The sequence below is a fragment of the Myotis nattereri genome, assembly GCF_964212035.1.
Source record: "Myotis nattereri genome assembly, chromosome: 3".
Lineage (NCBI taxonomy): Eukaryota > Metazoa > Chordata > Mammalia > Chiroptera > Vespertilionidae > Myotis > Myotis nattereri.
Window position 1 is genome coordinate 137887369 of NC_138077.1, and position 20464 is coordinate 137907832.

Here is a 20464-nt window from a genome sequence, read left to right on the forward strand (position 1 = left end):
CATCACCCCCGCCCCCAGGTAGCCGGGAGAGGTTGCAGCCCACTCCCCCCCAAGGCACTGCGGGAGATTTGTCACCGCCACCCATCCCCAGTTTCCTGACCCAGCCTGAGACAGGGAAGGGCATTTCAGAAAGATGAAAACTATGTGCAAAGACATGAGTGATCATGGTGTGTTTGGAGAAAAAGGAAAAATGTGTGTGGAGAAGTGGAACATGAAGGGGAGAAAGAGAGAGAGAGAGAGAGAGAGAGAGAGAGAGAGAGAGAGAGAGAGAGAGAGAGAGAGAAGGGCTTAGAATCTGAAGGGTGTTCATGCTACCTTAATTATGTTAGACTTTACCCAATAAGAAAGTGGTGTCCAAAGTGGAGTATGAAGTAAATTTGTATTTATGCATGACATCCTTTTTACCTTCTAATTTTATGTTAGAATGTACACCTATACTATTTGCATAGTAGACCATGTATATAAATATATGTGGTATATACACTTGGGGCATGCTCAAACAGTTTTCTTTGGGGGAGTTGGAGTCCCCTGTTGCAGGCAGTGAAGAGCAGGAGGATTTTGAGCAGAGGAATGACAATCAGGACAGCATTTTGGAAACACCCTTTGGTCCTTGGACATCATGAGCTTAAGAAGAGGTTTCTCAAATTGTATTTTTGACTAAGGCAAATGGAAGTTTTCCCCTCCTCACTTTTCTAGCAGGTTGCACGTCTCCCCTTGGAACTTCCAGTAACTCTGGTTTCCTGCTATTTCTCATGTGCTCCTACAGAAGTGCTTAAGGAAAGGCAAGCAAGAGGGGGGTCTTTGGGAAGAGAAAGATCAAGGACAGGCCCATAGTCTGTCACCTGGTGTAGCAGTATGGAGGTGCACCACTCAGGTCTCCCTTTAAGAGAACATGTATCCAGCTGGTGTGGCTCAGTTATTGAGCATCAATCTATGAACCAGGAGGTCATGGTTTGATTCCAGGTCAGGGCACATGTGTGGGTTGCAGGCTTGATCCCCAGTGTGGGGCATGCAGGAGGCGGCCAATCAATGATTCTCTCTCATCAGTGATGTTTCTATTTCTTTCTTCCTCTCTGAAATCAATAAAGATATGTTTGTCGATAAAAAAAAAAAAAAAAAAAAGAGGGAACATGCTGTGGGAAGTGTGGCTGGCGGACAGTGCCGGCTGCGGCATGCTCCCTGGGCTGCTGCAGCCAATGACTGAGCATGGCAGGTGCTGAAGCCAGGGTTGCAGGACTTCACTAGCAAGCAGCGTTTGCTCAGGGGCTCCCCACGCACTTGCTGCAGGCTGAGGCTCTTCCTACCCAATTCTCCTTCCTTTCCTGGTTGACTCCACAGATGTCAAACCTGCATTGTAGTCTGAGGCTCTCTGCCTTCTTCTGTTTCCTCTCCCTTCTTCCTTCACTGGCACTTCCCTCCATAAATCTCTTGCTTATTGTCTTAGGCTGCCCTAACAAATGCCACTGACTTGGTGGCTTAAACAACATAAATGTATGCCCTAACAGTTCTGGAGGCTAGAAATCCAAGATCAGAGTCTTGGCAGGATTGGTGTCTCCTAGAGCCTCTCTCCTTGGCCATCTGGGCATCTTATCTCTGGGTCCTGACATGGTCTTCCCTCTGGACCTGTCTGTGCCCTGATCTCCTCTTTTTGTAGGGACACCAGTGACATTTTATTAGGGCCCACGCTAATGACCCTATTTTAACCTATCCCGAACATAGTCACATTCTAAGGTACCAGGGGTTAGAATTTCAACATCTGAATTGGAGAGATGGCATAGTTCAGCTCATAACACTCACCCAATTCTGTCTTGGCATCTTGCTTCTCCAATGCCAGGTTGAACTAATAGAAGATGTAACCACGCGAGGTTACAAACAACCAGTGATTCTCCAGTGCCAGCCTGACTCCTAAAGAATAATAAACATACAAAAACATGGAAAATAGGTCTCAGATACGAAATAAATCTCCAGTTTCTTGGGTAATCACTAATCCCTCAGAAACCTATAGAAAGGATATTGTAACATGGACAGCAGTAGGGACAAGAAATGAAGAAGCCTCTTCCTGTCAGTGGCCCCTGTAAGTAGAGCACATGGCCCTCAGGTCAGTCGTGCTTCATGTGTGGCTGGCACGAGGAAAGCAGCAAACCTGTGCCTTTGAGTGTCACAGCATAGTCCATCATTAGCACGAGGACGCTGTCTCCAGCCAAGATGGCAGACGCAAAGTTTAAAAGGCTTGAGTTAGCAAGAATGCGAGTGAAAATAAGCTCTAGCAGAGATTTGGTGATGACATCATTTGTTGGCTGACATCTGAAAATTATTAGCAGTGTTTTAGGGCAAATTTTGTTTCAACAAGTAGGGAAAGGCTTTAATTGGTGCCCTTTATTTACATTTTTCATCATTCATGTCCATGGAAAATGCCAACATCTATGTTCATAATTTCTAGGCGTTTGGCAGCGTGCCAGATCAGCAACTGCTTCAAAAGAGGGAAAGTTCTTTTCTCACTCAGCAAACATGTTTTATTGCTTAGAAGATTACACTCCATTAATACTACCTGGCAAATTTTACTATAATCCTTATAGTTTAAGGCTATTCCCCCTCGTAATTGTTTTTATATCATGCCACTTTTTTAAGGGTTAGTCAATGTTTAATGAGTGCTCATGTATGTCAAATTCCATAAGAGACAGGACCAGGTTTGCTCAAGGGTAATAAAAAAAAACAGGTATAGTCTTTGTACACAGTATGTTATTACCATTATTTTTTAAATCAGAAGTTCCTAACTGCACCAGGATGACCTGGTTGCTTTCATTTTATATTATATTGTGGAGAATATGTATAACATAAAATTTGCCATATTAGCCATTTTTAAGCATATAGCTCTATGGCATTTAATTACTTTCACAATGTTGTGCAGCCATCCCCACCATCTAGTCCAAACTTCTTTCATCTCCCCAACAGAAATTCTGTAACCATTAAACTTCCATTGTCCCCTCCTCCAGTCCCTGGCAACCACCATTCTACTCCCTGCCTCTATGAATTTGCCTAGTCTACATATTTCATATAAATGGAATCTTGATATTTCCTTCTGTGTCTAGCTTATTTCACTTAACATAATGTTTTCAAGGTTCATCCATGTTGTGTCATGTATTAAAACTTCATTTCTTTTTATGAATGAACTTCAGGCCCAATGCATGAAATTTGTGCAAGAGTAGGCCTTCCTTCCCCTGGCTGCTGGCACTGGCTTCCCTCTGGCACCTGGGAACTGGGCTTCCCTCACAGCCCCGGCTTTATCCAGAAGGATGTCTGGTCTAATTAGCATATTATGCTTTTATTATTATAGATAATATTCCATTGCATGCATATACCACATTTTGTTTATCTATTCTCTGTTGATGTACATTTGGGTTGTTTATATCTTTTGGCTACTGTGAATAAAACTGCAATGAACATTGGTACTAGTATATAAGTACCTGTTTGCGTGTCTGCTTTCAGTTCTTTTGGGTATATACCTAGAAGTGAAATTGCTGAGTCTGTGGTAATTCTGTGTCTAGCTTTTTGAAAAACCACCAAACTGTTTTCCACAGAGGCTGCCCCATTTTCCTTTCTCACCAGCGATGTGTGAGAATCCCAGTTCCTTTGGTTTTTTTAGCAATGCTTTGTAGCTTTCAAAGCACAAGTCTTACCCTTTCTTGGTTTAATTTATTCCGAAGCATTGTACTCTTTCTTATGCTATTGTAGATGGAATTTTAAAAATGTATCCCTTTTGAGTGTACAATCTGACAACTTTTAGTAAATTTATACTGTTGTGCAACCCTCATCACAATTCAGTTTTAGAATACTTGTATCATCCCCAAAGTTCCCTTGTGTCTATTTGCATTCAATTCCTGCTCTCACCTCCCTGCCCCAGGCAACTGCTGACCTGCTCTTTGTCCCTATAGTTTTCCTTTTCTAGACTTGTCATATAAGTAGGTGCTTACATTTATATACTCTCCATTTATAAGCAACACACCATCTCCTTCTCTCTTCCTATTTCCCTCTCTCTCACCCAGTAGCATCCACTAGCTACCAAGTGAGAAAGTCTTGGCCCATCCTCATGTCAGAGGAAGACGTTGCGAGCCAGACGAATCAGAGCAGTCTCTAAGTGCACTCGTCCTTGAGAAAACACCAACTGTGTGTCTGTTCCTCCAGGTATCTAAGACTTGTAAGAATGTGCTGAGTTTCTGTTGGACAAATCCACTGCAGAGAGAAACCCAGTAGAACTGAGGACTGTTATGGGTTCTTTTACTTAATTGAAACCCTAAATTTAGAGACATTGTTCAGCCACAGTTTAGAATCCATTAGAAACTGCTGGGTATGGTTAGCTCATTAGAATAAAGGTATGCTGTGAGTGAGCTTCAACTGTGTGAAATGTGAGCGTGCATTATTGTGAGCTGAATGAAATAGGGGCTGGGTGGAGGCTGGGGGACAATCACTGATTGCCAGTGTTGGATCCAAATACACTTCCACAGTCCAAACCTAAACCTTCTGGAGCAGTGGTTCTCAACCTTCCGGCCCTTTAAATACAGTTCCTCATGTTGTGACCCAACCATAAAATTATTTTCGTTGCTACTTCATAACTGTAATGTTGCTACTGTTATGAACCATAATGTAAATATCTGATATGCAGGATGGTCTTAGGCGACCCCTGTGAAAGGGTTGTTCGACCGCCAAAGGGGTCGCGACCCACAGGTTGAGAACCGCTGTGAATCTGGAGGATGGCGCAGGTATTGTAATAACTACACATTTCCTGCACTCTACTTTCTCCTGGTAGCCTTTGTCAACCTTTGCTTTGAATGCCCAAGATACCTTATGTGTTTTTGCTCAACAAGTCTCCTAAGGAGGGCCAATCCATGGCTAACAATGACAAAGTACTTTCATTAGCTCAGGTAAAAAGCTCGGTTACTTTAACCTACTTCTCCCCTTCAACTACAAAGGCAACGCAAGGCTCAAATGTTACTGGGAACACCGAGCAATTTGCTCTTCAAAAGAATAGGAAGACCAGGTTTCTTCGAATACACAAAATCTCTTATCCTGAGTTTTATAAATTGTTCAAAGGACAAAGGAGGGGAGATGGGGTAGTATTTTTAGTTGGCATGCAGGGCAGAGTGCATAAAAGTCTTGTTTGAAATTAGTGGGGGAAATATTGAACCAGAGTTCATTTGAGTTATTGCTATATCCTCGACAGCTCTCAAAGACAGCAAATATTTACTGAGGACCTACTACGTGCCAGGCATTGTTCTAGATGCTGGAAAAACAGCGGCAAACAAAACAGACAAATATCTCTGCTCTTCCTTCATTCTAGTGAGAGAACACACACAATAAAAAAAAATGAGTGACCTAGGAGCTAAGCGTTATGGAGAAAACGGAAATGAGGGGCACAGGAAATTCTAGGCGAGGAAGGATGATCAGTGACTTCTATTTGAAATAGAGTGATCACAGAGGGCTTCACTTATAAGGTAGAAGTGAGTGAGAACTGAGAGGTGAGGAAGCAAAAGATGCCAGAATCTGGGGAAATAAGTAGACCAGGCAGAAGCAAGGGCAAAGACCCAGTTCTGGGAGTGAGCCTAGAATGAGAACCTAGAAGAGCCAGGAAGGCTAGAGGGGAGAGCAAGAGAGAGAACAGGAGGAGATGAGGTAGAGGGCAGTCAGGAGGGAGAGAGTCATGTGGGGCTTTGCAGCCACTGTGTTGACTTTTGCTTTTTCCCAGAGTGAGATGGGAGCCACTAGTGACTTTTCAGCACAGAAGGGACCAGATCTGTAGGTGTTGCCTATTTTCCCCTCTGGCTACTCTGTTGATTGGACAGGATAAAATAGCACCATGCTATAGGTACATAATATGCATTCCATGAATGTTTATGTTTTGGGGTATGCCAAACACATGCATGTTATCCATGAATTAAAATTTAGAACATTTCCCCACATAACTATATAGCCCCCAAAGGCACATTTAAAAAAAAATTGATTTCAGAGAGGAAGGGAGAGGAAGAGAGAGAAAGAAACATCAATGATGAGGTTGAATCATTTATCAACTGCCTCCTGTACACCCCATACTGGGGATTGAGCCTGCAACCCAGGCATTTGCCCTGACCAGGAATCGAACCTGTGACCATCTGATTCATAAGTTGATGCTCAACCACTGAGCAATACCAGCTGGGCCAAAAGGCACCTTTTTAAATATATGGACACATTGAGACCATGCAGCCATTCATTCATTTACCAAATTTTTTAAAATTTATTTTTGTTGTAATTGTTACTCCTCACCCGAGGATATTTTTTTCCATTGAATTTTTTAGAGAGAATGGAAGGGAAGGGAGAGACACAGAGAGAGAAACAATGATGTGAGAGAGACATATCAATTGATTGCTTCCCACAGGCACCTAGACCAGAGCCTGGGACCGAACCTGTAACTGAGGGTACATGTCCTTGAACAGAATCGAACCTGGGACCCATCAGTCTAAAGGCTGACACTCTAACCATTGAGAGAAACTGGCTAGGACCCACATTTTTATTAGTCTACATATGCCAGGTGCTGTTTGTTTAAAGAGCTGGGGACACAATGGCGTGTGACTAAGCTAGAAAATGTCCACGCCTCAATGGGGCTTTCATTTGAGTGATGGGAGGGCAGAAAACAAACAAATAACTTGTAAACAGATGCATACATATATAATGCTAGGTGCTGACAGTACGAAGAAGATAAAGTAGGTAAGGGGACACTCAGTGGCAGAATGAGGGGCTATTTTCAATGGCATAATCAGTGATGTACTTTAGCTCAACAATATTTGTTGAGTTCTCGCTATGGCAACACATTGTGTTTGGTCCCTGCCCTCAAGGGATTTTGAGTCTGTGGTAGGTAGAATTCTGTGGTGGCCCTTAAAATTCCTGCCTCCTGGTGTACACGCCCTGTGTAATCCCTGAGACTTGTAAATATGATGTGATAATCACTGCTATGATTAAGTTATGTTATGTGGCACAGCTGATTTTAAGAAAGGGAGATTATAACCTATGAGCCTGATAACCTATCACTCCAAACTCATTTCTTATTGTCCCAGACTCTCCACTCCAGACTCTCATGAAATGTTGAATTTAGCTATCCACTGCTCTTTGGATGGTCCAAAATGCCTTCTCCTCAATCGTTTCACACCACTCCTTCAGTCCAGAATAGCACAGAATCATTCCAGACAAGATAGGCCATGAAGAAGCAAACATCAACTCAGTTCCTTATCCACAGAATCTAGAGACGATGAATTTATCATAAATTTCAGGGGACTGCAATCATAGCATGTGTCCTCCTTGCCAGAAGAGTTCAATGGTTTCCTATTTCATAAGAAATAAGATATCAGATCTTTGTACTGGTAATCAAAATATTTTAAAATAAGACCCCAAAATACCTTCCCAAAACCATCTCCTGTTACACTGGCCCATATATTTTCCTTACACTGTCTTTGCCATCTCTGCCATTTCTGTTCTTTGCTCAAGATGGTCCCTATTCCTGAAATGTCCTTCTTCTTGTTGTCCATTTATCAAATCCTGAGGCTCAACGAGTTTTGGTGATTTACTCAAGTTCACTTTTTCCAGGAAAACTTTTTAGGTCAGGATCAATCTTTTCCTCCCTAATACTTTTATAATGTTTTGTCTTAGTACTCATCAAACCCTACCTTGTCTTTTAGTTATTTACATATATAAGAAGAGGTTTGTTGGTAAGCATGTGGCTCTAGAATTGCCTAAGCTCAAATCCTGGCTCTGTCACAGCTATGTGACCTTGAACAAGTAATTGGAGCCCTTTGACCCTAAGTTCTGTCAATTGTAAAGTGGGATATAAGAATATATCTACCTTTCAGGATTTCCCAAAATGTAATAATTCACTTATTGATAGAAAAGAACTTTCTTTGATTTAAAAGAACATTTTATTTTTAAATTAAATTTATTGGGGTGACATCGGTTAATAATATTATATAGGTTTTAAGTATACAATTCTATAATACATCATTTGTATATTACATTGTGTGCCTATCACCCAAAGTTAAATATTCTTTTGTCATCATATATTTGACCCCTTTTACCTACTTCCCTCTGGTAACCACCATATTGTTGTTTGTGTTTATGAGTTTAAAAAACAACTTTTTCACCCTAGCCAGATTGGCTTAGTGGATAGAGCATTGGCCCATGTACTGAAGGGTCCTGGGTTCGATTCTGGTCATGGGTACATACCTCGGTTGGATGCAGGATCCCTGGCCCTGGTCAATGCCTGCAGGAGGCAACTAGTTGATGTGTCTCTCTCACATTGATGTTTCTCTCTCTCTGTTTCTCCCCTTTCCCTTCTAGTTTCTCTAAAAATCAATGGAAAATATCCTCAGGTGAGCATTAACAAAAACAAGCAAGCAAACAAACAAAAGCCCCCCCATAAGTTTTTCATACTTGTATTTTCTTTGGCTCATAACACAGTGTTACATATAGCTAAAAAAAATATGCTGGTTTAATTAAATCCTTTGAATATTTTTTTAAAATATATTTTATTGATTTTTTACAGAGAGGAAGGGAGAGGGATAGAGAATTAGAAACATCGATGAGAGAGAAACATCGATGAGAGAAAAACATCAATCAGCTGCCTCTTGCACACCCCCTACTGGGGATGTGCCCGCAACCAAGGTACATGCCCTTAGCCGGAATCGAACCTGGGACCCTTGAGTCCGCAGGCTGACCCCCTATCCACTGAGCCAAAGCGGTTAGGGCTAATCCTTTGAATATTTTTGGTCATGTTGTTTAGTTCTTTAGTCTTTTTTTTTTTTAATATATTTTATTGATTTTTTACAGAGAAGAAGGGAGAGAGATAGAGAGAGTTAGAAACATCGATGAGAGAGAAACATCGATCAGCTGCCTCCTGCACATCTCCCACTGGGGATGTGCCCGTAACCCAGGTACATGCCCTTGACCGGAATCGAACCTGGGACCCCTCAGTCTGCAGGCTGACGCTCTATCCACTGAGCCAAACCAGTTCCGGCAGTTCTTTAGTCTTTTTAATTTTTAAGCTTTATTTCTTATCAAGTCACAGTAAGACTGTTGAGTTCCTTTCCTTTATAAAATCAGTATTTTGGACAAAGAGAAAATGGCAGCGGAGTAAGTGGAAGCTATACTGACATGCTACCAAGACCAAACTGGAATTACAACGAAAATACAGAAAAACCATCCTGAATAATCAACTGAAGACTGGCTGGAGAGAACCCTGATAATCAAGGATGGAAAGTGGAGACTGCATAGAGACTGGCAGCCAAAATGGGGAGAGAGAAAAACAATCCCCATGAAAGAACAAGAGAATTCTCTAGAAGAAGAGCTAAATGAAATGGAGATAAGAAATTTATCAGACATAGAGTACAGAATAATGATGGCAAGGATTCTCAACAGCATGAGAAAAGATATAGTAACTATGAAGAATGACATAGCACTAATAAAGAACACAGTGGAAGGAATACACAGCATATTAGGATAAGCCAAGGATCCGATCAGTGAATTAGAAGACAGAGTAGAAAAAAATCATTCAATTAGAGAACCAAACAGAGAAAACAATTAAAAACTAGGAGGAGAGTTTAAGGGAGCTGTGGGACAACATGAAACATAACAATATTCACATCATTGGAGTGCCAGAAGGGGAAGAAAGTGAGCAAGGAATAGAGAATGTGTTTGAAGAAATAGTGGCAGAAAACTTCCCTTGCCTGGTGAAGGAAAAAGTCACACAAGTCCAGGAGGCACAGAGAGTCCTAAGCAAGAAGAACCCAAATAGGCCCATGCCCAGACACATCATAATTAAAAAGCCCAAAATTAAAGACAAAGAAAGAATCTTAAAGGCAACAAGAGAAAAGCAATTTATTACCTATAAAGGAGCTCCCATAGGCTGTCAGCTGATTTTTCAACAGAAATTCTACAAGCCAGAAGGGAACAGCATGAAGTATTCAAGGTGATGAAAAGCAAGGATCTGAAACCAAGATTACTATAACCAGCAGGGCCATCTTTCACAACAGATGTGAAATAAAGGGCTTCCTGGACAACAAAACAAACAAACAAACAAACAAAAAACACAACAAAACCAGCTAAAGGAGTTTATTACCACCAAACCAGCACTGCAAGAAATGCCGAAGGGACTGCTGTAATGAGAAGAAGAAATAGAGAGAGAAACATAGGCATAAAGAATTGTGCTTAAAGAAACTGGCATGAATAAGGATCAAACTAAGCTGTGGGAAATGCACCAGAGTTGGGTTCATGCCTTCATTCTGCTTTTTACAAGTTGTATGACTTGGTGAAAATCTCCAAACCTGTTTTTTTTTTTTTTTCTAAAGTGGCGGTAAAACTTACTTCAACTGTATTATAGACTCATTACAAGTATCAAGGGGGAAAATAAATTTAGAATCATTTGAGAAGAATATAATGATATAAAGTATGAAGAAGTACGATAACACCTACATTTGTATTAATTTAATCTGCCACCATTTGGGAATAGGTAGGATACAAATGACTACTGCCTATACTCTGCTGAAGAATAATACACGATTATTTAACAAAAGAAGATACTCTATAGTTTTCGTTTGCAGTAGAATATGAATTAATAAAATATTTAAGACACCAAAATTCTCAATTCATCTTGCTAGCAAATATTTTAGTGACTCTATTTGACAGGTGGCAATAGGTCATATTCATAAAGATATTTTCATTGAAGCACAACAAATGGTGTAACCAATGTTACTATAGCTTTTGAAGGAGCTAATAACTATAATTACAGATTGTCCAAATTGCCCAGGTTTCTGTAGCATATGACTGCCATATTTTATTCTCTAATAAAACAGTGGTATGTGAGTTTTCAATTTGAAAAATTATATACAACCTTGGGCTAGTTGGAATTTTTTTCTGATTTCAGGAGTATATATTAATAAGATTGGAAGATTCTGAGGTAATAATATTAGTATCTTCCAGTCTCATTAATTTACCACTATGAAGCATGGTAGGGAGCCTCTAAATGACACCCACCGTACCCCACCCTTGATGATCTCTGCCTCCTGGTTCACACCCTTGTGTAATTCCTTGTGTGGGGGCTAGACTTAACTCACTTCTAAAGAATTAAATACAGCAGAGATAGTGGCATGTCATTGAGATTAGGTTGGTTATAAAAAAAAACTCTGGTTTGCATTTTGGCCACACTCTCTCTAACTCTTCTGGATTGCTCACCCTGAGGGAAGCCAGTTGTCTTGTTATGAGGCAGCTCCATGGAAAGGCCCATCTGGTAAGGAATTTAAGTCTGCTAAGGAACATGTGAGTGAGCCTGGAGCAGTCATTCTCACCTCACACCCCAATTGAGCTTTCAGATGAGGATCTTTATGTCAGAGCCACCCAGCTAAGCTGCTCCTGCCTTTCTGATCCACAGAAACCGAGTGGTAATAAATATTTGTTGTTTCAAACCACTAAGTTTTGGGACAATATGTTATACAGCAACAAAAAATGAATACAAAAGCCTTATTTATGTTCCATCCATCAAAACGAGGATTAAAATAAGCAATATTTTTAATAGTAACAAAGATTTTATTAATATCAAGTAGTGGAGTACAATATCATGGAATGGATGGAAACAGGACATTTTAAATTAGGAAATATAAAATCTCCAGAAGTTATAACCTTAGGATCTTCCATCAAAGGTAATGGTTAACCCTGGCCAGTGTGGCCAGTTGGTTGGAGAGTCTTCCCTTACACTGAAAGGTCTCAGGTTTGATTCCGTTCAGGGCACCTGCCCAGGTTGCAGGTTCAATCCCTGGTGAAGGTGCATGCAGGAGGCAGCCAATCGATGTTTCTCTATCACATTGATGTTTCTCTCTCTCTCTCTCTCTCTCTCTCTCTCTCTCTCTCTCTCTCTCTCTTTCTCTCTCTTCCTGTCTCTCTAAAATTGATAAAAACACATCCTCGGGTAAGGATTAAAAAAAAGTAAGGGTGCTTTTTTCTATATAGCATCTGACATATCAATGCATTATGCCTATATCAAACTGCAAGGGATACTGCACACTTTCAAACTATAGGTTAAGACATTCAGAGGAAGAAAATTCATGTATATAATAGGCTAATATGCAAAGTGTCCCCTTGGGAGTTCGACCGGGAGTTTGATCACTCGCTATGATGTGTGCTGACCACCAGGAGGGTGATGTAGAACATGGTGGGTGACCAGCAGCGGCAGCAGAGAGCTGAGGGGAGGTGGAGAGGTGGGGAGGAGGGGAACCTGATCGGCCTTGTTCTCAGGCCAGGCCTAGGAACCCTACCCGTGCATGAATTTTGTGCACCGGGCCTCTAGTTGTAAATAACAGGGTGTTAAAATGAGACTTTTGCTGACTTAGTTTCAGCTGAGCTTCCCAAAGCTGAGGGCAATACAAAAGTGCCAAGTCACCCAGATGACTGAAGGAGGACCCTGGTCCTCTCGTGCAGGACATGCTAAGAGAATCAGAAACCAGTTTGCCAGCATTAGCTGATCACCCACACTTACTAGAAGAAGGATATTTTTTTGGTGGGGTGAGAAGAGGGGGAATTTTCAGTCTGCTACATACTGAATGGGCTTCAAGATTTCTTCCCCGGATTCCTTGGTAGTCTGTCAGTGGGAGGTCGTTGTTCCCGTTTTCTCGCACTTTTCAGCCCCGCGAGCCCTACAAGTCTCAGTTATGTGTGAGTGCATCTCCATCCATGTTGGCCAGGTTGGTGTCCAGATCGGCAATGCCTGCTGGGAGCTCTATCGCCTGGAACACGTCATCCAGCCCAATGGCTAGATGCCAAGTGATAAGACCATTGGAGGGGAAGATGACTCCTTCAACACCTTCAGTGAAACAGGCACTGGCAAGCATGTGCACAGGGCAGTGTTTGTAGACCTGGAACCCCCAGTCATTGAGGAAGTTCACAATGGTACGTGCCGCCAGCTCTTCCACCCTGAGCAGCGGGTCACAGGCAAGGAAGATGCTGCCAACAACTACTATCTCCTTGCCAATGGTGGGCACTACATCATTGGCAAGGAGATCACTGACCTCAACCTGGACCGAATTTGGAAACTGGATGACCAGTGCACAGGCCTTCAGGGCTTCTTGGTTTTCCACAGCTTTGGTTGGGGGACTGGTTCTGGGTTCACTTCCCTGCTGATGGAATGTCTCTTCCTTGATTATGGCAAGAAGTCCAAGCTGGAGTTCTCCATTTACCCAGCCCCCCAGGTCTCCACAGCTGTAGTTGCGCCCTACAACTCCATCCTCACCACCCACACCACCCTGGAGCACTCTGATTGTGCCTTCATGGTTGACAACGAGGCCATCTATGACATCTGTCGTAGAAACCTCGATATTGAGTGCCCAACCTACACTGACCTTAACCACCTTATTAGCCAGGTGTGTCCTCCATCACTGCATCCCTCAGGTTTGACGGAGCCCTGAATGTTGATCCCACTTAATTTCAGACCAACCTGGTGCCCTATACCCACATCCACTTCCCTCTGGCCACATATGCCCCTGTCATCTCTGCTGAGAAAGCCTACCATGAGCAGCTTACTGTAGCAGAAATCACCAATGCGTGCTTTGAGCCAGCCAGCCAGATGTTGAAATGTGACCCTCACCATGGTAAATACATGGCTTGCTGCCTGCTGCCTGACATGGTCCCCAAAGATGTTAATGCTGCCATTGCCACCATCAAAACCAAGCGCAGCATCCAGTTTGTGGACTGGTGCCCCACTGGCTTCAAAGTTGGCATTAATTACCAGCCTCTCACTGTGTCCCTGGTGGAGACCTGGCCAAAGTACAGCGAGCTGTGTGCATGCTGAGCAACACCACAGCTATTGCTGAGGCCTGGGCTCGCCTGGACCACAAGTTTGACCTGATGTATGCCAAGCATGCCTTTGTCCACTGGTACGTGGGTGAGGGCATGGAAGAAAGAGAGTTTTCTGAGGCCCATGAGGACATCGCTGCCCTTGAGAAGGATGATGAGAATGTTGGAGCAGATAGTATTGAGGGAGAGGATGAGGGTGAGGAGTACTAACCTGTTAGCTGCAATGTTACACTCCAGCATCTTGGGATTGTCTTATTTCTGTTGTTCTGTGAAGTCTATTGTGTCCTAAACTTTGCAATAAAGTTGTTTTCTTTTCTTTTTTTTTCTTTTTTTTTTTCTTTTTTAAAGGAGAGGGATAGAGAGTCAGAAACATCGATAAGAGAGAAACATCGATCAGCTGCCTCCTGCACATCTCCTACTGGGGATGTGCCCACAGCCCAGGTACATGCCCTTGACCGGAATCGAACCCGGGACCCTTCAGTCCGCAGGCCGACGCTCTATCCACTGGGCCAAACCGGTTCCGGCATAAAGTTGTTTTCATTTTGAATGTCAAAAAAAGAAAAAAAAGAATGGGCTTCAAGTCAAGGAAAGGAAGGTTGAAGAGAACCACTAGCAGAGCTTGGGCTGGACTTTGGGGTCGCAGAGACCAGTGTCTGACTCTTGCCAGGGGACATCTGGAGGAGAGAGAACATGTCTGGAGCTCTTGTCTTGCCGTGGAGTGAAGACAGGGTGCCTTGAGGGGCAGCTGCATTTCCACTGCATTATTCTAGGAACTGGATTTGAAGGCAGCTGCCTAGAGGGACAACATGACTCAGACACAGGGTATAGACACCAGAGGCCTGGGGTTCATGAGCAACCAAGCAGGGGCACATTATCTACCTCAAGGAGTAGGTGGGCAGATCTTTGAGGAGTCTGCAAAAGCTCACAGTGAGAGAAAGCACCTGCCACCCAGAGTGAGGGTGTGTCCTCATCCTTAATCTCTTCTTAACGCCCAATACTGCAGAGGTTATAAACAGCAGGCCGTAACTGGGGAAGCAGAGGGAACAGGGAAAGAGATAAGGAATAAATTATACCCTCCATCCTGTCTCCTGGCAGGGGCCACATCCAAACTAGAGAAGGGAAGTCTTAATTGAATAAAATCTAAAGTCCTGATTTTATACTGCACTAGATGAGAATTATATAGTTATTCAACCGACTTTATTTTTCAATGCAAAACAAGGGGCTTTTCATTTATTTTCTAAGGATGCCTGGGAACGCCATGGAGCATGTCCATGTTTCCTTCCCCGGGCAAGGAATAAGTGAGACCAGGGAGTGACGTGAATAGGCAGGGGAAGAAAGAATGAAGTTATTTTTATGTTTATACTCCACCAAGCCCAGCTCACTCAACAAAATAACTAAGAGTGTTTCTGGAAAAAGGAAGGGAGGGCCCTGTTGCCAGGAACCTGCGTCTCGTTACAAAGGATACACGGATCACTAAAGATAAGAGTTTCCTAGTGAAGCCTTTTTGGTTGGGCATCGTCCCATGCACCTAGAGGTCAATGGTTGAATTCCAGGTCAGGGCACATGCCCGGGTGGCAGGCTCGATCCCCAGTAGGGTACGTGCAGAAAGCAGCCAATCGATGTTTCTCTCTCCTTCTCCCTTTCTCTCTCTCTCTCTCTCCAATAAAAACATTATTTTTTTAAAAAAAAGAAGAAACTTTACTTTCCCAGATATCATGTTTATGCAACATGTATTGCTAGAAATTTAAGCTTTAGGTGATAATCTAAGATTTAATGTTAAATCACTGCTTAAATATTTTCATGTCCTGGACCTTATTCTTACTCCAGAGTGTAGCCAGTATGGTATGGCTCTGATCAGTACCTAATCCTCACTTTTTGTCCCCTCCAACCCTGTTGTCTAAGATCTACCAGCCGTGGGCAAACTACGGCCCATTTGAAATGAATAAAACTAAAAAAAAAAAGACCGTACCCTTTTATGTAATGATGTTTACTTTGAATTTATATTAGTTCACACAAACACTCCATCCATGCTTTTGTTCCGGCCCTCCAGTCCAGTTTTAGAACCCATTGTGGCCCTCGAGTCAAAAAGTTTGCCCACCCCTGATCTAGCCAGTTTAGTCTGTCTCAATTCTTTGCAAGCACTCCCTCTTACTCTTTCTCATCCTCCCTTTGTCTCTCAGTCTCGCTCACTCCTTAGGGCATTGGGGCATTTCCCTGCTTAGGATACCTCCTACCTATTCTTCATGTCTTACCTTGCACCACCCTAACCAAATTAGGCGCCCTGCCTTTGTCGTGGCAATTACTCTGAGGTTACTCTTGTCTCCTGTCTCTTATCCCTCTGAATTACAATTGCCTGCTTTCTTTTCTTTTTTTTTTTTTAATCCTCACTGGAGGATTTGTTCATTGATTCTGAAGAGGAGGAGAGAGAGAAAGAGGGAGAGGGAGACATAGATGTGAGAGAGAAACATAGATTGGTTGCTTCTCCTATTCACCTCAACTGGAAATTGAACCCACAACCTTTTGGTGTATGGCACAATGCTCTAACCAACTGAGCCACACCGGGCCAGGACACCTGCTTTCTTGTTTTTCTAAACTATAAGCTCCTTGAAGGCAGGAATTATGTCTTATTCATTGCTGCATTGTGTCTGGTACATAGTAGATATACAGTAAATAAATAAATGTGTACCATTTTATTGGATAGGTGTAAGCAGAAAGCTTTCTTTTTTTCTTTTTTTTTAAATTCCATTCCATTTAAAGTTGACTGTTGAACCATCCCTAAGTGAAATTTCCAGTAAATGATAGACTTTGTTCTGTCATTTGTTTGAATAATAAGAAGTCCACAGGTCACTGGCCTAGAAGCCAATCCAATTGAAGAACCACACAACTCCTGTCTTATACAATATAATATCACAACTCTAAAATCATCTAAGGTTAAAATTTCTCCCATTTTCCACTGAGGTCTCCTTGGCCTAGAGTGGAAATATAAAGGCTTGGTTGGCTAACTTGCTTTCTCCCTTACTAAAGAGATCATGTTAATGAATGTGCTTCCATTCCATCTCCCCTTCCCCCTCCTCATGCTTCCCTCCCCCAAGATCAGGTCCAGACCTAGGAGGAGAGTAGTGCAAGAGGCCATGGTTTCACTTGGCTGCTTAAATTGCACCTGGCATTGGCATCTAAGGTTGCAGTTGTGAGCACTTTTCCGGGTTCCTGTGAGATTTCCCTACTAACATTTATTAGTTATCTATTGCTGCATAACAAATTACTTCAAAACTTAGTAGCTTAAAACTAATAATCATTTATTATCTCACACAGTTGCTGCTTAACTGATTGCTTCTGACTCAGGACCTCTTAATGAGATTGCAGTCAATTGTTGGTAGGGACTGTAGTCATCTGAAGGCTGGACTGGGGCTGGAGGATCAGCTTCTAAGAGGGTTCCCTCACATGCCTGGCAAGTCAGTTCTAGTTTTTGTCACAACTTAGTTCCTCACTACTTGGACCTTTCTATATGGTTTTTTCCCCCAATGAGTGATCCAAGAGAAAGAATAAGGAGGAAGCCGCAGTGCCTTTTATAACCTGGTCTTAGAAGTCACACACTACCACTTAAATTGGTCATTGTCTTTGTCAGATCAAGCTGTCATAACAAAATACCATAGACTAACTGGCTTAAACAACACAGATTTTTTTTCTCACAGTTTTAGATGCTGGAAAGTATAAGATCAGGGTGCCAGCATGGGCATTTTATAGTGAAAGTTACAAATGGCTGCCTTCTCCTTCATGGCAGAGAAAGTGTCCTCTCACAGCAGAGAGAGAGAGCAAGCTCTCTGGTATATTTTCTTATATGAGCGTGAATCCCATCATGAGGGTCAATCTACATGACTTCATCTGAACCTAATTAACTCCCACAGGCCCCATCTCCAAATACTATCACATTACGAGTTAGAACTTCAGCATATGAATTTGGGGGAGATACAATCAGTCGATAGTAGTCACACAAAACAACGATATAATATGGGAGGAGACTGCATGGGAGTATAAACACCAGGAGGTAGAGATCACCGGAGGCTATCTTGGAGGCTGGCTACCACACAGGCAAATCCTTTCCTTCTGCTGGCCCCTATGGTTCCCAGCTCAGTCCCTGGGCTTCCCAATCTCTTCTGGAGGCTCTCTGACCTTCCAAGTGACCTCCTGGTGAGATTTATTACTGCAGGCTGGCCCCCATCTATATACAGGTCTCCATATAGTCCCTGGGAAATATGCATCTTTGCCCTGTAGTGGTTAGAAGTGCAGTGCTCTCCTCCTGGTTCTGACAACATCAGCCAGACTTGCCTTTAGCTTTCTCAGCTGTGCTTTAGAAACCAATCTCTCTGATCTCTAACTCCAAAGAAAGTTGTCAAGTTCTTTGAGTATTCCTCTTGAATTCCCATTCTCCCTTAGTTTAAGGTAAGTCCTCCAGTGTGGAGAGGATGTTGGAACTTTGCTGTACACCGAAAATTTCTCCAAAATATTCCACTTTCCTCCAGCCTCTTCTATCATGATTTTTGTATAACCTCAGTATGACCAATACCCTGGGTATGACTAATACCAGTCTTTTAATCTCTCCACATACCCTGCAGAGGTGGTTTTGGTAGATGCTTTTGGTGTCCTGTCCCTGGGCCCTCATGGTTGCCCACCATGGTTTCCTTCTGTTAGTGCCTTTGACTGCCTGGAGGAACATGCTCAGCCTTGGGAACAGGGAAAGTCAAAATGCCTGCAAGTTAACATCCTCTGGAGTGGCCATCAAGGGATGACAAGTTGGAGTTAGAGATTATATTTATTACCCAGTTTCTGTAGATGGGACAACTCTGAGGTATATTCTATACTGTCTCTCAGAAGTCCCCACTGGGATTGATCTGTAACTGAGGACAGTGGTAACCTGCCTATTAATGCACCCTAAAATGGCTTCCTACCCTTTTCAGATCCATCTTCCCTCATCTCCTACAGGCACTTCCTAAAATCACTTCTCAAATAAACTATAGTCTTAGGGTCTGCAACAGGAAGAACCCATCTTTATGTGTGTGTGACCTGTGAAGAGCCTTATTTCTGGCTTAATTCTCTGCTGTTGCCATCTTGAAATTATTGATAATTTTCATTTTTGACTGGACCCTGCAAATTATGTAGTCAATCTTGAACCCAACTTAAGACAGTGGTCTGGCACCTCCATTTAGAGTTGGGGGACTTGATATCTATTGTATTATTTCTAGCCTTTGGGATTATAGTTCATTATCCTATTATAAATACATGACTGAGAATTCAGAGAATAACTGGGTTTTACTCTTTGGTAAGGAACTACATTAGATTTTGTTCTATGTGATTTTCATTGGTTATCACATAGCTTGGATTGTGATTATTTTTTAAAGTTCAAAAGGAAGTTTATTATATTTGTAATGTGCTCTCATTAGCACTCCACCAAGCCTGTGTTCATTATTGCAATTCCACAGACCTTTTTTTTTCAATCCCACACTTTTATTTCCATGACTTCTTATCACTTTTCTCAGACTTTTCCATTAATCCCTAAATCTGGAAATCGTCAGTTGGCTCATATTTCAGTTTCTCATAATATTTGTATTAATATAGGCCTAAATCCACAAAAATCTGTTCTCATGAGGAAGTGATTAAAAGAAATATGGAAGAATGTTTCTGTGGAGCTGGGCCTGCTCTGAAAGACAAATTATGTAGCTTAAAGTTCAGACTAGATAAAAAGAGGGAATCCTTCTCGTTTGTTATTGGTTGGCCACACCGTGGTATTTCATACCTCAATGGGGCTGTTTTGAATTAAAGGGGATCTCCTCTGTCAGAGAGCCAGTACACCTATTCAAGAAATCTTTCTACCTTCCAGACGTTACATCAACATATAGTTTTACTCTTTTTTCTCTCACCCCATAATAATCAAATAAGATAGTTTCAGCCTTTTCAACTAAAAATATCCTCTCAACAGAATGGCTAAATATCAAGAAATTATTGAATGCATGTGGAAAGTGGAACTTTAGCTCTCTAAACTTTAAATGAAAAAGACAAGATTTCTGCATGGGAGGGAGAGTGGACCAGATGACCCTTAGCTTCCTTTTAACTCTAAAATTCCATTTTTTGCTGAAAATGGAACTCCCATTTGACCCTGTGATCCCACTTCTAGGAATATATCCCAAGAAACCAGAAACACCAATCAGAAAGGATATATGCACCCCTATGTTCATAGCAGCACAATTCACCATAGCTAAGATCTGGAAACAGCCTAAGTGCCCATCAGTAGATGAATGGATTAGAAAACTGTGGTACATCTACACGATGGAATACTATGCTGCTGTAAAAAGGAAGGAACTCTTACCATTTGCAACGGCATGGATGGAACTGGAGAGCATTATGCTAAGTGAAATAAGCCAGTCAATGAAGAAAAAATACCACATGATCTCACTCATTCATGGATAATAGAGACCAGTATAAACTTTTGAACAATAATAGATACAGAGGCAGAGCTGCCTCAAACAGATTGTCAAACCGCAGCGGGAAGGCCGGGGAGGGTTGGGGGGCAGGAGGGAGGGGGGTAAGAGATCAACCAAAGGACTTGTATGCATGC

At 42.2% G+C, this 20464-nt stretch overlaps 1 pseudogene across 1 annotated transcript; it reads left to right on the forward strand.

Annotated features, from left to right (window-relative positions):
• Positions 1-12713: 12713 nt before the first annotated feature.
• LOC308516355 (tubulin alpha-1C chain-like) lies at positions 12714-14064 on the forward strand (annotated as a pseudogene). Its single transcript has one exon. The product of its transcript is annotated as a tubulin alpha-1C chain-like (transcript).
• The last annotated feature ends 6400 nt before the right edge of the window (positions 14065-20464 follow it).